The sequence below is a fragment of the Ambystoma mexicanum genome, chromosome 6p, assembly GCF_040938575.1.
Source record: "Ambystoma mexicanum isolate Mex_15411 chromosome 6p, UKY_AmexF1_1, whole genome shotgun sequence".
Taxonomy (NCBI): domain Eukaryota; kingdom Metazoa; phylum Chordata; class Amphibia; order Caudata; family Ambystomatidae; genus Ambystoma; species Ambystoma mexicanum.
Genome location: NC_090935.1, coordinates 30915645 through 30929359, shown reverse-complemented (window position 1 = coordinate 30929359; position 13715 = coordinate 30915645). Strand labels below are relative to the sequence as shown.

The window sequence follows — 13715 nt, the reverse complement described above, 5'->3', positions numbered from 1 at the left end:
GGGGCTGTGCGCTCTTTGCCATGAGCCCCTAGAGGCGGATCATATAGAAAGCGCTATATAGAAATGAGCAGCCAGCAGAGGACAAGGCAGCCGCTCTCGGTGCAGCACAGCACAGAGAGGATCAAGAGAAACGGGAAGGGCTTCCGCGGCAGCGAGCAAGCACAAGACCAGCACGGGAGCGGGGCCCCTTTTATTCTGTCAATAAAAGGTATTTCTCTCCTGGCACGCACGTGTCTAAAAATATGGAACGCTTCACGAATTTGCGTGTCATCCTTGCGCAGGGGCCATGCTAATCTTCTCTGTATCGTTCCAATTTTAGTATATGTGCTGCCGAAGCGAGCACACACTTGGGGCTGAACTGGCCAGTGTATAAAAGCCAGCGCATCGGCTGCCTATTGACCTAGGTTGACTTGTTATGCTCTAACTTTGGCAAGAAACTGTTTGGTTCTGGGGCCGGTATGGAACCAAGAGGCAAAGACCAACGACCCAAGCTTCCTCGCTGCTGGTTTGGCCCAAAAGGAAAGGTTCCGTGTGCTTGGCTATTGCAATGCAGGAAGAAAGGATCATGGTCCAGGCTGCATGCAAAGTGGCACCTCCCGTCATAATGCCTGGGTGATGGGTGCTGTGTGCCTGGACGCATCACAATAGTCCCACAAGCCAGAGAAAAGCCAGAGGGCCTGTGAGGGTTTGCTTGGGGGGGGCCCTGTTGAATTCCAGGATAGGCAAGGTGAGGCAGCGGCCTAGTGCGCGGACCCCCGAGAGCCCCGGATTGCTGCTGCCCCCGCCTTCAAGCCAGAGATGCATTTTCAAACCGATGTAAGTTTACGTTTGGCTGCTGGCTTCAGCGACGGTGGCTTCAAAGTCCCGCCGGGTCTGCTTTCCTTTGGTAGGGCCAGGAAGCCTCTTACAACAGGTATTGGCTGCCTGTCGCCTGCTTTTATCAACTGTGCCAGGACGTGAGCCTTGTGTGTTACAAAATCAGGACAGCAGGCATTGCAGTGGCTCCTGCTTCAGAAAGGCACCTTGAAGAACAGCACTAGGAGCTAACGGAGGGCACCAGGGGTATGGGGGCCAGTGGTGCAATGGATAAGGCGCCTGACTAGGAGTCAGAAGGTTGTGGGTTCCACTGCCATCCGGCTGGGCTCCCAACTCTGTGCTTTGTTTCTTTGAATTACATTTAAATTCCCTTGGCCTTCACTGCTCGCAATAGACTTTTGATTTTATGTGGGGCGGGCCCGGTTGCACAGCAAGGAAACACCAGGCGCCATCTCGAAGCACCACCAGTAGGGGTCCCTCCAGAAGGCCCCAACAAGCAGCAGATGATTTCTATGCATGTGTGCGTCCTGTCCTTCAATGGGTGGGGGTTGGCTTGTGTTGGACACAGTCCCAGGGCAGCCCTTCACGTCCCTGATCGGCCACGATCGGCCAGAGACCTCTCTGTGAGCGCCGCAGGCGAGCCTTCTCGGGACCTCAGCAACTGAGGGGCACATTTCCAAATGAGGGAGACATTTCCAGAAAGCGCACCAGGGAACGGCTCGGCCTCTGCTCCGTGGCCCAACCCAGCCTGGTCCTTCTCCAACCAGCTGGGAGCTGTCCAAAAGCCGGTGGGCCTGGCGGAATGGGCTCCCAGCAGGCCCTGGCTGACTGGTGATTTGCATACACACAGACACACGCACGCACGCACACTCTCTCTCGTGCTATCTGCTGCCTTTCAGACCCTGCCACCCCTCGCTTGCTTTAAAGGAGCAGTTGGCGAATGACACTGAGCAAAGAATGCACAAGTGGGTAAAGAGATCACACACCTAGAGGCAGCCAGCTCTCATGAAGAGTAGGGCCTAGAAGCAGTGAAGCTTGAGGGGCTGTGCGCTCTTTGCCATGAGCCCCTAGAGGCGGATCATATAGAAAGCGCTATATAGAAATGAGCAGCCAGCAGAGGACAAGGCAGCCGCTCTTGGTGCAGCACAGAGAGGATCAAGAGAAACGGGAAGGGCTTCCGCGGCAGCGAGCAAGCACAAGACCAGCACGGGAGCGGGGCCCCTTTTATTCTGTCAATAAAAGGTATTTCTCTCCTGGCACGCACGTGTCTAAAAATATGGAACGCTTCACGAATTTGCGTGTCATCCTTGCGCAGGGGCCATGCTAATCTTCTCTGTATCGTTCCAATTTTAGTATATGTGCTGCCGAAGCGAGCACACACTTGGGGCTGAACTGGCCAGTGTATAAAAGCCAGCGCATCGGCTGCCTATTGACCTAGGTTGACTTGTTATGCTCTAACTTTGGCAAGAAACTGTTTGGTTCTGGGGCCGGTATGGAACCAAGAGGCAAAGACCAACGACCCAAGCTTCCTCGCTGCTGGTTTGGCCCAAAAGGAAAGGTTCCGTGTGCTTGGCTATTGCAATGCAGGAAGAAAGGATCATGGTCCAGGCTGCATGCAAAGTGGCACCTCCCGTCATAATGCCTGGGTGATGGGTGCTGTGTGCCTGGACGCATCACAATAGTCCCACAAGCCAGAGAAAAGCCAGAGGGCCTGTGAGGGTTTGCTTGGGGGGGGCCCTGTTGAATTCCAGGATAGGCAAGGTGAGGCAGCGGCCTAGTGCGCGGACCCCCGAGAGCCCCGGATTGCTGCTGCCCCCGCCTTCAAGCCAGAGATGCATTTTCAAACCGATGTAAGTTTACGTTTGGCTGCTGGCTTCAGCGACGGTGGCTTCAAAGTCCCGCCGGGTCTGCTTTCCTTTGGTAGGGCCAGGAAGCCTCTTACAACAGGTATTGGCTGCCTGTCGCCTGCTTTTATCAACTGTGCCAGGACGTGAGCCTTGTGTGTTACAAAATCAGGACAGCAGGCATTGCAGTGGCTCCTGCTTCAGAAAGGCACCTTGAAGAACAGCACTAGGAGCTAACGGAGGGCACCAGGGGTATGGGGGCCAGTGGTGCAATGGATAAGGCGCCTGACTAGGAGTCAGAAGGTTGTGGGTTCCACTGCCATCCGGCTGGGCTCCCAACTCTGTGCTTTGTTTCTTTGAATTACATTTAAATTCCCTTGGCCTTCACTGCTCGCAATAGACTTTTGATTTTATGTGGGGCGGGCCCGGTTGCACAGCAAGGAAACACCAGGCGCCATCTCGAAGCACCACCAGTAGGGGTCCCTCCAGAAGGCCCCAACAAGCAGCAGATGATTTCTATGCATGTGTGCGTCCTGTCCTTCAATGGGTGGGGGTTGGCTTGTGTTGGACACAGTCCCAGGGCAGCCCTTCATGTCCCTGATCGGCCACGATCGGCCAGAGACCTCTCTGTGAGCGCCGCAGGCGAGCCTTCTCGGGACCTCAGCAACTGAGGGGCACATTTCCAAATGAGGGAGACATTTCCAGAAAGCGCACCAGGGAACGGCTCGGCCTCTGCTCCGTGGCCCAACCCAGCCTGGTCCTTCTCCAACCAGCTGGGAGCTGTCCAAAAGCCGGTGGGCCTGGCGGAATGGGCTCCCAGCAGGCCCTGGCTGACTGGTGATTTGCATACACACAGACACACGCACGCACGCACACTCTCTCTCGTGCTATCTGCTGCCTTTCAGACCCTGCCACCCCTCGCTTGCTTTAAAGGAGCAGTTGGCGAATGACACTGAGCAAAGAATGCACAAGTGGGTAAAGAGATCACACACCTAGAGGCAGCCAGCTCTCATGAAGAGTAGGGCCTAGAAGCAGTGAAGCTTGAGGGGCTGTGCGCTCTTTGCCATGAGCCCCTAGAGGCGGATCATATAGAAAGCGCTATATAGAAATGAGCAGCCAGCAGAGGACAAGGCAGCCGCTCTTGGTGCAGCACAGAGAGGATCAAGAGAAACGGGAAGGGCTTCCGCGGCAGCGAGCAAGCACAAGACCAGCACGGGAGCGGGGCCCCTTTTATTCTGTCAATAAAAGGTATTTCTCTCCTGGCACGCACGTGTCTAAAAATATGGAACGCTTCACGAATTTGCGTGTCATCCTTGCGCAGGGGCCATGCTAATCTTCTCTGTATCGTTCCAATTTTAGTATATGTGCTGCCGAAGCGAGCACACACTTGGGGCTGAACTGGCCAGTGTATAAAAGCCAGCGCATCGGCTGCCTCTTGACCTAGGTTGACTTGTTATGCTCTAACTTTGGCAAGAAACTGTTTGGTTCTGGGGCCGGTATGGAACCAAGAGGCAAAGACCAACGACCCAAGCTTCCTCGCTGCTGGTTTGGCCCAAAAGGAAAGGTTCCGTGTGCTTGGCTATTGCAATGCAGGAAGAAAGGATCATGGTCCAGGCTGCATGCAAAGTGGCACCTCCCGTCATAATGCCTGGGTGATGGGTGCTGTGTGCCTGGACGCATCACAATAGTCCCACAAGCCAGAGAAAAGCCAGAGGGCCTGTGAGGGTTTGCTTGGGGGGGGCCCTGTTGAATTCCAGGATAGGCAAGGTGAGGCAGCGGCCTAGTGCGCGGACCCCCGAGAGCCCCGGATTGCTGCTGCCCCCGCCTTCAAGCAAGAGATGCATTTTCAAACCAATGTAAGTTTACGTTTGGCTGCTGGCTTCAGCGACGGTGGCTTCAAAGTCCCACCGGGTCTGCTTTCCTTTGGTAGGGCCAGGAAGCCTCTTACAACAGGTATTGGCTGCCTGTCGCCTGCTTTTATCAACTGTGCCAGGACGTGAGCCTTGTGTGTTACAAAATCAGGACAGCAGGCATTGCAGTGGCTCCTGCTTCAGAAAGGCACCTTGAAGAACAGCACTAGGAGCTAACGGAGGGCACCAGGGGTATGGGGGCCAGTGGTGCAATGGATAAGGCGCCTGACTAGGAGTCAGAAGGTTGTGGGTTCCTCTGCCATCCGGCTGGGCTCCCAACTCTGTGCTTTGTTTCTTTGAATTACATTTAAATTCCCTTGGCCTTCACTGCTCGCAATAGACTTTTGATTTTATGTGGGGCGGGCCCGTTTGCACAGCAAGGAAACACCAGGCGCCATCTCGAAGCACCACCAGTAGGGGTCCCTCCAGAAGGCCCCAACAAGCAGCAGATGATTTCTATGCATGTGTGCGTCCTGTCCTTCAATGGGTGGGGGTTGGCTTGTGTTGGACACAGTCCCAGGGCAGCCCTTCACGTCCCTGATCGGCCACGATCGGCCAGAGACCGCAGGCGAGCCTTCTCGGGACCTCAGCAACTGAGGGGCACATTTCCAAATGAGGGAGACATTTCCAGAAAGCGCACCAGGGAACGGCTCAGCCTCTGCTTCGTGGCCTAACCCAGCCTGGTCCTTCTCCAACCATCTGGGAGCTGTCCAAAAGCCGGTGGGCCTGGCGGAATGGGCTCCCAGCAGGCCCTGGCTGACTGGTGATTTGCATACACACAGACACACGCACGCACGCACACTCTCTCTCGTGCTATCTGCTGCCTTTCAGACCCTGCCACCCCTCGCTTGCTTTAAAGGAGCAGTTGGCGAATGACACTGAGCAAAGAATGCACAAGTGGGTAAAGAGATCACACACCTAGAGGCAGCCAGCTCTCATGAAGAGTAGGGCCTAGAAGCAGTGAAGCTTGAGGGGCTGTGCGCTCTTTGCCATGAGCCCCTAGAGGCGGATCATATAGAAAGCGCTATATAGAAATGAGCAGCCAGCAGAGGACAAGGCAGCCGCTCTCGGTGCAGCACAGCACAGAGAGGATCAAGAGAAACGGGAAGGGCTTCCGCGGCAGCGAGCAAGCACAAGACCAGCACGGGAGCGGGGCCCCTTTTATTCTGTCAATAAAAGGTATTTCTCTCCTGGCACGCACGTGTCTAAAAATATGGAACGCTTCACGAATTTGCGTGTCATCCTTGCGCAGGGGCCATGCTAATCTTCTCTGTATCGTTCCAATTTTAGTATATGTGCTGCCGAAGCGAGCACACACTTGGGGCTGAACTGGCCAGTGTATAAAAGCCAGCGCATCGGCTGCCTATTGACCTAGGTTGACTTGTTATGCTCTAACTTTGGCAAGAAACTGTTTGGTTCTGGGGCCGGTATGGAACCAAGAGGCAAAGACCAACGACCCAAGCTTCCTCGCTGCTGGTTTGGCCCAAAAGGAAAGGTTCCGTGTGCTTGGCTATTGCAATGCAGGAAGAAAGGATCATGGTCCAGGCTGCATGCAAAGTGGCACCTCCCGTCATAATGCCTGGGTGATGGGTGCTGTGTGCCTGGACGCATCACAATAGTCCCACAAGCCAGAGAAAAGCCAGAGGGCCTGTGAGGGTTTGCTTGGGGGGGGCCCTGTTGAATTCCAGGATAGGCAAGGTGAGGCAGCGGCCTAGTGCGCGGACCCCCGAGAGCCCCGGATTGCTGCTGCCCCCGCCTTCAAGCCAGAGATGCATTTTCAAACCGATGTAAGTTTACGTTTGGCTGCTGGCTTCAGCGACGGTGGCTTCAAAGTCCCGCCGGGTCTGCTTTCCTTTGGTAGGGCCAGGAAGCCTCTTACAACAGGTATTGGCTGCCTGTCGCCTGCTTTTATCAACTGTGCCAGGACGTGAGCCTTGTGTTTTACAAAATCAGGACAGCAGGCATTGCAGTGGCTCCTGCTTCAGAAAGGCACCTTGAAGAACAGCACTAGGAGCTAACGGAGGGCACCAGGGGTATGGGGGCCAGTGGTGCAATGGATAAGGCGCCTGACTAGGAGTCAGAAGGTTGTGGGTTCCACTGCCATCCGGCTGGGCTCCCAACTCTGTGCTTTGTTTCTTTGAATTACATTTAAATTCCCTTGGCCTTCACTGCTCGCAATAGACTTTTGATTTTATGTGGGGCGGGCCCGGTTGCACAGCAAGGAAACACCAGGCGCCATCTCGAAGCACCACCAGTAGGGGTCCCTCCAGAAGGCCCCAACAAGCAGCAGATGATTTCTATGCATGTGTGCGTCCTGTCCTTCAATGGGTGGGGGTTGGCTTGTGTTGGACACAGTCCCAGGGCAGCCCTTCACGTCCCTGATCGGCCACGATCGGCCAGAGACCTCTCTGGTGAGCGCCGCAGGCGAGCCTTCTCGGGACCTCAGCAACTGAGGGGCACATTTCCAAATGAGGGAGACATTTCCAGAAAGCGCACCAGGGAACGGCTCAGCCTCTGCTTCGTGGCCTAACCCAGCCTGGTCCTTCTCCAACCATCTGGGAGCTGTCCAAAAGCCGGTGGGCCTGGCGGAATGGGCTCCCAGCAGGCCCTGGCTGACTGGTGATTTGCATACACACAGACACACGCACGCACGCACACTCTCTCTCGTGCTATCTGCTGCCTTTCAGACCCTGCCACCCCTCGCTTGCTTTAAAGGAGCAGTTGGCGAATGACACTGAGCAAAGAATGCACAAGTGGGTAAAGAGATCACACACCTAGAGGCAGCCAGCTCTCATGAAGAGTAGGGCCTAGAAGCAGTGAAGCTTGAGGGGCTGTGCGCTCTTTGCCATGAGCCCCTAGAGGCGGATTATATAGAAAGCGCTATATAGAAATGAGCAGCCAGCAGAGGACAAGGCAGCCGCTCTCGGTGCAGCACAGCACAGAGAGGATCAAGAGAAACGGGAAGGGCTTCCGCGGCAGCGAGCAAGCACAAGACCAGCACGGGAGCGGGGCCCCTTTTATTCTGTCAATAAAAGGTATTTCTCTCCTGGCACGCACGTGTCTAAAAATATGGAACGCTTCACGAATTTGCGTGTCATCCTTGCGCAGGGGCCATGCTAATCTTCTCTGTATCGTTCCAATTTTAGTATATGTGCTGCCGAAGCGAGCACACACTTGGGGCTGAACTGGCCAGTGTATAAAAGCCAGCGCATCGGCTGCCTATTGACCTAGGTTGACTTGTTATGCTCTAACTTTGGCAAGAAACTGTTTGGTTCTGGGGCCGGTATGGAACCAAGAGGCAAAGACCAACGACCCAAGCTTCCTCGCTGCTGGTTTGGCCCAAAAGGAAAGGTTCCGTGTGCTTGGCTATTGCAATGCAGGAAGAAAGGATCATGGTCCAGGCTGCATGCAAAGTGGCACCTCCCGTCATAATGCCTGGGTGATGGGTGCTGTGTGCCTGGACGCATCACAATAGTCCCACAAGCCAGAGAAAAGCCAGAGGGCCTGTGAGGGTTTGCTTGGGGGGGGCCCTGTTGAATTCCAGGATAGGCAAGGTGAGGCAGCGGCCTAGTGCGCGGACCCCCGAGAGCCCCGGATTGCTGCTGCCCCCGCCTTCAAGCCAGAGATGCATTTTCAAACCGATGTAAGTTTACGTTTGGCTGCTGGCTTCAGCGACGGTGGCTTCAAAGTCCCGCCGGGTCTGCTTTCCTTTGGTAGGGCCAGGAAGCCTCTTACAACAGGTATTGGCTGCCTGTCGCCTGCTTTTATCAACTGTGCCAGGACGTGAGCCTTGTGTGTTACAAAATCAGGACAGCAGGCATTGCAGTGGCTCCTGCTTCAGAAAGGCACCTTGAAGAACAGCACTAGGAGCTAACGGAGGGCACCAGGGGTATGGGGGCCAGTGGTGCAATGGATAAGGCGCCTGACTAGGAGTCAGAAGGTTGTGGGTTCCACTGCCATCCGGCTGGGCTCCCAACTCTGTGCTTTGTTTCTTTGAATTACATTTAAATTCCCTTGGCCTTCACTGCTCGCAATAGACTTTTGATTTTATGTGGGGCGGGCCCGGTTTCACAGCAAGGAAACACCAGGCGCCATCTCGAAGCACCACCAGTAGGGGTCCCTCCAGAAGGCCCCAACAAGCAGCAGATGATTTCTATGCATGTGTGCGTCCTGTCCTTCAATGGGTGGGGGTTGGCTTGTGTTGGACACAGTCCCAGGGCAGCCCTTCACGTCCCTGATCGGCCACGATCGGCCAGAGACCTCTCTGTGAGCGCCGCAGGCGAGCCTTCTCGGGACCTCAGCAACTGAGGGGCACATTTCCAAATGAGGGAGACATTTCCAGAAAGCGCACCAGGGAACGGCTCAGCCTCTGCTTCGTGGCCTAACCCAGCCTGGTCCTTCTCCAACCATCTGGGAGCTGTCCAAAAGCCGGTGGGCCTGGCGGAATGGGCTCCCAGCAGGCCCTGGCTGACTGGTGATTTGCATACACACAGACACACGCACGCACGCACACTCTCTCTCGTGCTATCTGCTGCCTTTCAGACCCTGCCACCCCTCGCTTGCTTTAAAGGAGCAGTTGGCGAATGACACTGAGCAAAGAATGCACAAGTGGGTAAAGAGATCACACACCTAGAGGCAGCCAGCTCTCATGAAGAGTAGGGCCTAGAAGCAGTGAAGCTTGAGGGGCTGTGCGCTCTTTGCCATGAGCCCCTAGAGGCGGATCATATAGAAAGCGCTATATAGAAATGAGCAGCCAGCAGAGGACAAGGCAGCCGCTCTCGGTGCAGCACAGCACAGAGAGGATCAAGAGAAACGGGAAGGGCTTCCGCGGCAGCGAGCAAGCACAAGACCAGCACGGGAGCGGGGCCCCTTTTATTCTGTCAATAAAAGGTATTTCTCTCCTGGCACGCACGTGTCTAAAAATATGGAACGCTTCACGAATTTGCGTGTCATCCTTGCGCAGGGGCCATGCTAATCTTCTCTGTATCGTTCCAATTTTAGTATATGTGCTGCCGAAGCGAGCACACACTTGGGGCTGAACTGGCCAGTGTATAAAAGCCAGCGCATCGGCTGCCTATTGACCTAGGTTGACTTGTTATGCTCTAACTTTGGCAAGAAACTGTTTGGTTCTGGGGCCGGTATGGAACCAAGAGGCAAAGACCAACGACCCAAGCTTCCTCGCTGCTGGTTTGGCCCAAAAGGAAAGGTTCCGTGTGCTTGGCTATTGCAATGCAGGAAGAAAGGATCATGGTCCAGGCTGCATGCAAAGTGGCACCTCCCGTCATAATGCCTGGGTGATGGGTGCTGTGTGCCTGGACGCATCACAATAGTCCCACAAGCCAGAGAAAAGCCAGAGGGCCTGTGAGGGTTTGCTTGGGGGGGGCCCTGTTGAATTCCAGGATAGGCAAGGTGAGGCAGCGGCCTAGTGCGCGGACCCCCGAGAGCCCCGGATTGCTGCTGCCCCCGCCTTCAAGCCAGAGATGCATTTTCAAACCGATGTAAGTTTACGTTTGGCTGCTGGCTTCAGCGACGGTGGCTTCAAAGTCCCGCCGGGTCTGCTTTCCTTTGGTAGGGCCAGGAAGCCTCTTACAACAGGTATTGGCTGCCTGTCGCCTGCTTTTATCAACTGTGCCAGGACGTGAGCCTTGTGTTTTACAAAATCAGGACAGCAGGCATTGCAGTGGCTCCTGCTTCAGAAAGGCACCTTGAAGAACAGCACTAGGAGCTAACGGAGGGCACCAGGGGTATGGGGGCCAGTGGTGCAATGGATAAGGCGCCTGACTAGGAGTCAGAAGGTTGTGGGTTCCACTGCCATCCGGCTGGGCTCCCAACTCTGTGCTTTGTTTCTTTGAATTACATTTAAATTCCCTTGGCCTTCACTGCTCGCAATAGACTTTTGATTTTATGTGGGGCGGGCCCGGTTGCACAGCAAGGAAACACCAGGCGCCATCTCGAAGCACCACCAGTAGGGGTCCCTCCAGAAGGCCCCAACAAGCAGCAGATGATTTCTATGCATGTGTGCGTCCTGTCCTTCAATGGGTGGGGGTTGGCTTGTGTTGGACACAGTCCCAGGGCAGCCCTTCACGTCCCTGATCGGCCAGAGACCTCTCTGGTGAGCGCCGCAGGCGAGCCTTCTCGGGACCTCAGCAACTGAGGGGCACATTTCCAAATGAGGGAGACATTTCCAGAAAGCGCACCAGGGAACGGCTCAGCCTCTGCTTCGTGGCCTAACCCAGCCTGGTCCTTCTCCAACCATCTGGGAGCTGTCCAAAAGCCGGTGGGCCTGGCGGAATGGGCTCCCAGCAGGCCCTGGCTGACTGGTGATTTGCATACACACAGACACACGCACGCACGCACACTCTCTCTCGTGCTATCTGCTGCCTTTCAGACCCTGCCACCCCTCGCTTGCTTTAAAGGAGCAGTTGGCGAATGACACTGAGCAAAGAATGCACAAGTGGGTAAAGAGATCACACACCTAGAGGCAGCCAGCTCTCATGAAGAGTAGGGCCTAGAAGCAGTGAAGCTTGAGGGGCTGTGCGCTCTTTGCCATGAGCCCCTAGAGGCGGATCATATAGAAAGCGCTATATAGAAATGAGCAGCCAGCAGAGGACAAGGCAGCCGCTCTCGGTGCAGCACAGCACAGAGAGGATCAAGAGAAACGGGAAGGGCTTCCGCGGCAGCGAGCAAGCACAAGACCAGCACGGGAGCGGGGCCCCTTTTATTCTGTCAATAAAAGGTATTTCTCTCCTGGCACGCACGTGTCTAAAAATATGGAACGCTTCACGAATTTGCGTGTCATCCTTGCGCAGGGGCCATGCTAATCTTCTCTGTATCGTTCCAATTTTAGTATATGTGCTGCCGAAGCGAGCACACACTTGGGGCTGAACTGGCCAGTGTATAAAAGCCAGCACATCGGCTGCCTATTGACCTAGGTTGACTTGTTATGCTCTAACTTTGGCAAGAAACTGTTTGGTTCTGGGGCCGGTATGGAACCAAGAGGCAAAGACCAACGACCCAAGCTTCCTCGCTGCTGGTTTGGCCCAAAAGGAAAGGTTCCGTGTGCTTGGCTATTGCAATGCAGGAAGAAAGGATCATGGTCCAGGCTGCATGCAAAGTGGCACCTCCCGTCATAATGCCTGGGTGATGGGTGCTGTGTGCCTGGACGCATCACAATAGTCCCACAAGCCAGAGAAAAGCCAGAGGGCCTGTGAGGGTTTGCTTGGGGGGGGCCCTGTTGAATTCCAGGATAGGCAAGGTGAGGCAGCGGCCTAGTGCGCGGACCCCCGAGAGCCCCGGATTGCTGCTGCCCCCGCCTTCAAGCCAGAGATGCATTTTCAAACCGATGTAAGTTTACGTTTGGCTGCTGGCTTCAGCGACGGTGGCTTCAAAGTCCCGCCGGGTCTGCTTTCCTTTGGTAGGGCCAGGAAGCCTCTTACAACAGGTATTGGCTGCCTGTCGCCTGCTTTTATCAACTGTGCCAGGACGTGAGCCTTGTGTGTTACAAAATCAGGACAGCAGGCATTGCAGTGGCTCCTGCTTCAGAAAGGCACCTTGAAGAACAGCACTAGGAGCTAACGGAGGGCACCAGGGGTATGGGGGCCAGTGGTGCAATGGATAAGGCGCCTGACTAGGAGTCAGAAGGTTGTGGGTTCCACTGCCATCCGGCTGGGCTCCCAACTCTGTGCTTTGTTTCTTTGAATTACATTTAAATTCCCTTGGCCTTCACTGCTCGCAATAGACTTTTGATTTTATGTGGGGCGGGCCCGGTTTCACAGCAAGGAAACACCAGGCGCCATCTCGAAGCACCACCAGTAGGGGTCCCTCCAGAAGGCCCCAACAAGCAGCAGATGATTTCTATGCATGTGTGCGTCCTGTCCTTCAATGGGTGGGGGTTGGCTTGTGTTGGACACAGTCCCAGGGCAGCCCTTCACGTCCCTGATCGGCCACGATCGGCCAGAGACCTCTCTGTGAGCGCCGCAGGCGAGCCTTCTCGGGACCTCAGCAACTGAGGGGCACATTTCCAAATGAGGGAGACATTTCCAGAAAGCGCACCAGGGAACGGCTCAGCCTCTGCTTCGTGGCCTAACCCAGCCTGGTCCTTCTCCAACCATCTGGGAGCTGTCCAAAAGCCGGTGGGCCTGGCGGAATGGGCTCCCAGCAGGCCCTGGCTGACTGGTGATTTGCATACACACAGACACACGCACGCACGCACACTCTCTCTCGTGCTATCTGCTGCCTTTCAGACCCTGCCACCCCTCGCTTGCTTTAAAGGAGCAGTTGGCGAATGACACTGAGCAAAGAATGCACAAGTGGGTAAAGAGATCACACACCTAGAGGCAGCCAGCTCTCATGAAGAGTAGGGCCTAGAAGCAGTGAAGCTTGAGGGGCTGTGCGCTCTTTGCCATGAGCCCCTAGAGGCGGATCATATAGAAAGCGCTATATAGAAATGAGCAGCCAGCAGAGGACAAGGCAGCCGCTCTCGGTGCAGCACAGCACAGAGAGGATCAAGAGAAACGGGAAGGGCTTCCGCGGCAGCGAGCAAGCACAAGACCAGCACGGGAGCGGGGCCCCTTTTATTCTGTCAATAAAAGGTATTTCTCTCCTGGCACGCACGTGTCTAAAAATATGGAACGCTTCACGAATTTGCGTGTCATCCTTGCGCAGGGGCCATGCTAATCTTCTCTGTATCGTTCCAATTTTAGTATATGTGCTGCCGAAGCGAGCACACACTTGGGGCTGAACTGGCCAGTGTATAAAAGCCAGCGCATCGGCTGCCTATTGACCTAGGTTGACTTGTTATGCTCTAACTTTGGCAAGAAACTGTTTGGTTCTGGGGCCGGTATGGAACCAAGAGGCAAAGACCAACGACCCAAGCTTCCTCGCTGCTGGTTTGGCCCAAAAGGAAAGGTTCCGTGTGCTTGGCTATTGCAATGCAGGAAGAAAGGATCATGGTCCAGGCTGCATGCAAAGTGGCACCTCCCGTCATAATGCCTGGGTGATGGGTGCTGTGTGCCTGGACGCATCACAATAGTCCCACAAGCCAGAGAAAAGCCAGAGGGCCTGTGAGGGTTTGCTTGGGGGGGGCCCTGTTGAATTCCAGGATAGGCAAGGTGAGGCAGCGGCCTAGTGCGCGGACCCCCGAGAG

At 55.2% G+C, this 13715-nt stretch overlaps 8 non-coding genes across 8 annotated transcripts; all 8 read right to left on the bottom strand.

Moving 5' to 3' along the window:
* Window positions 1-236: 236 nt before the first annotated feature.
* Window positions 237-343, bottom strand: LOC138512040 (U6 spliceosomal RNA). Its single transcript, XR_011280914.1, has one exon. It is a non-coding gene; the product is annotated as a U6 spliceosomal RNA (small nuclear RNA).
* Window positions 344-2086: 1743 nt separating this feature from the next.
* Window positions 2087-2193, bottom strand: LOC138512039 (U6 spliceosomal RNA). Its single transcript, XR_011280913.1, has one exon. It is a non-coding gene; the product is annotated as a U6 spliceosomal RNA (small nuclear RNA).
* Window positions 2194-3936: 1743 nt separating this feature from the next.
* LOC138512037 (U6 spliceosomal RNA) lies at window positions 3937-4043 on the bottom strand. Its single transcript, XR_011280912.1, has one exon. It is a non-coding gene; the product is annotated as a U6 spliceosomal RNA (small nuclear RNA).
* A 1734-nt stretch (window positions 4044-5777) lies between these two features.
* LOC138512036 (U6 spliceosomal RNA) lies at window positions 5778-5884 on the bottom strand. The gene has a single exon (XR_011280911.1). It is a non-coding gene; the product is annotated as a U6 spliceosomal RNA (small nuclear RNA).
* A 1749-nt stretch (window positions 5885-7633) lies between these two features.
* Window positions 7634-7740, bottom strand: LOC138512035 (U6 spliceosomal RNA). Its single transcript, XR_011280910.1, has one exon. It is a non-coding gene; the product is annotated as a U6 spliceosomal RNA (small nuclear RNA).
* A 1748-nt stretch (window positions 7741-9488) lies between these two features.
* LOC138512034 (U6 spliceosomal RNA) lies at window positions 9489-9595 on the bottom strand. The gene has a single exon (XR_011280909.1). It is a non-coding gene; the product is annotated as a U6 spliceosomal RNA (small nuclear RNA).
* A 1739-nt stretch (window positions 9596-11334) lies between these two features.
* Window positions 11335-11441, bottom strand: LOC138512033 (U6 spliceosomal RNA). The gene has a single exon (XR_011280908.1). It is a non-coding gene; the product is annotated as a U6 spliceosomal RNA (small nuclear RNA).
* Window positions 11442-13189: 1748 nt separating this feature from the next.
* LOC138512032 (U6 spliceosomal RNA) lies at window positions 13190-13296 on the bottom strand. Its single transcript, XR_011280907.1, has one exon. It is a non-coding gene; the product is annotated as a U6 spliceosomal RNA (small nuclear RNA).
* Between the last annotated feature and the right edge of the window lie 419 nt (window positions 13297-13715).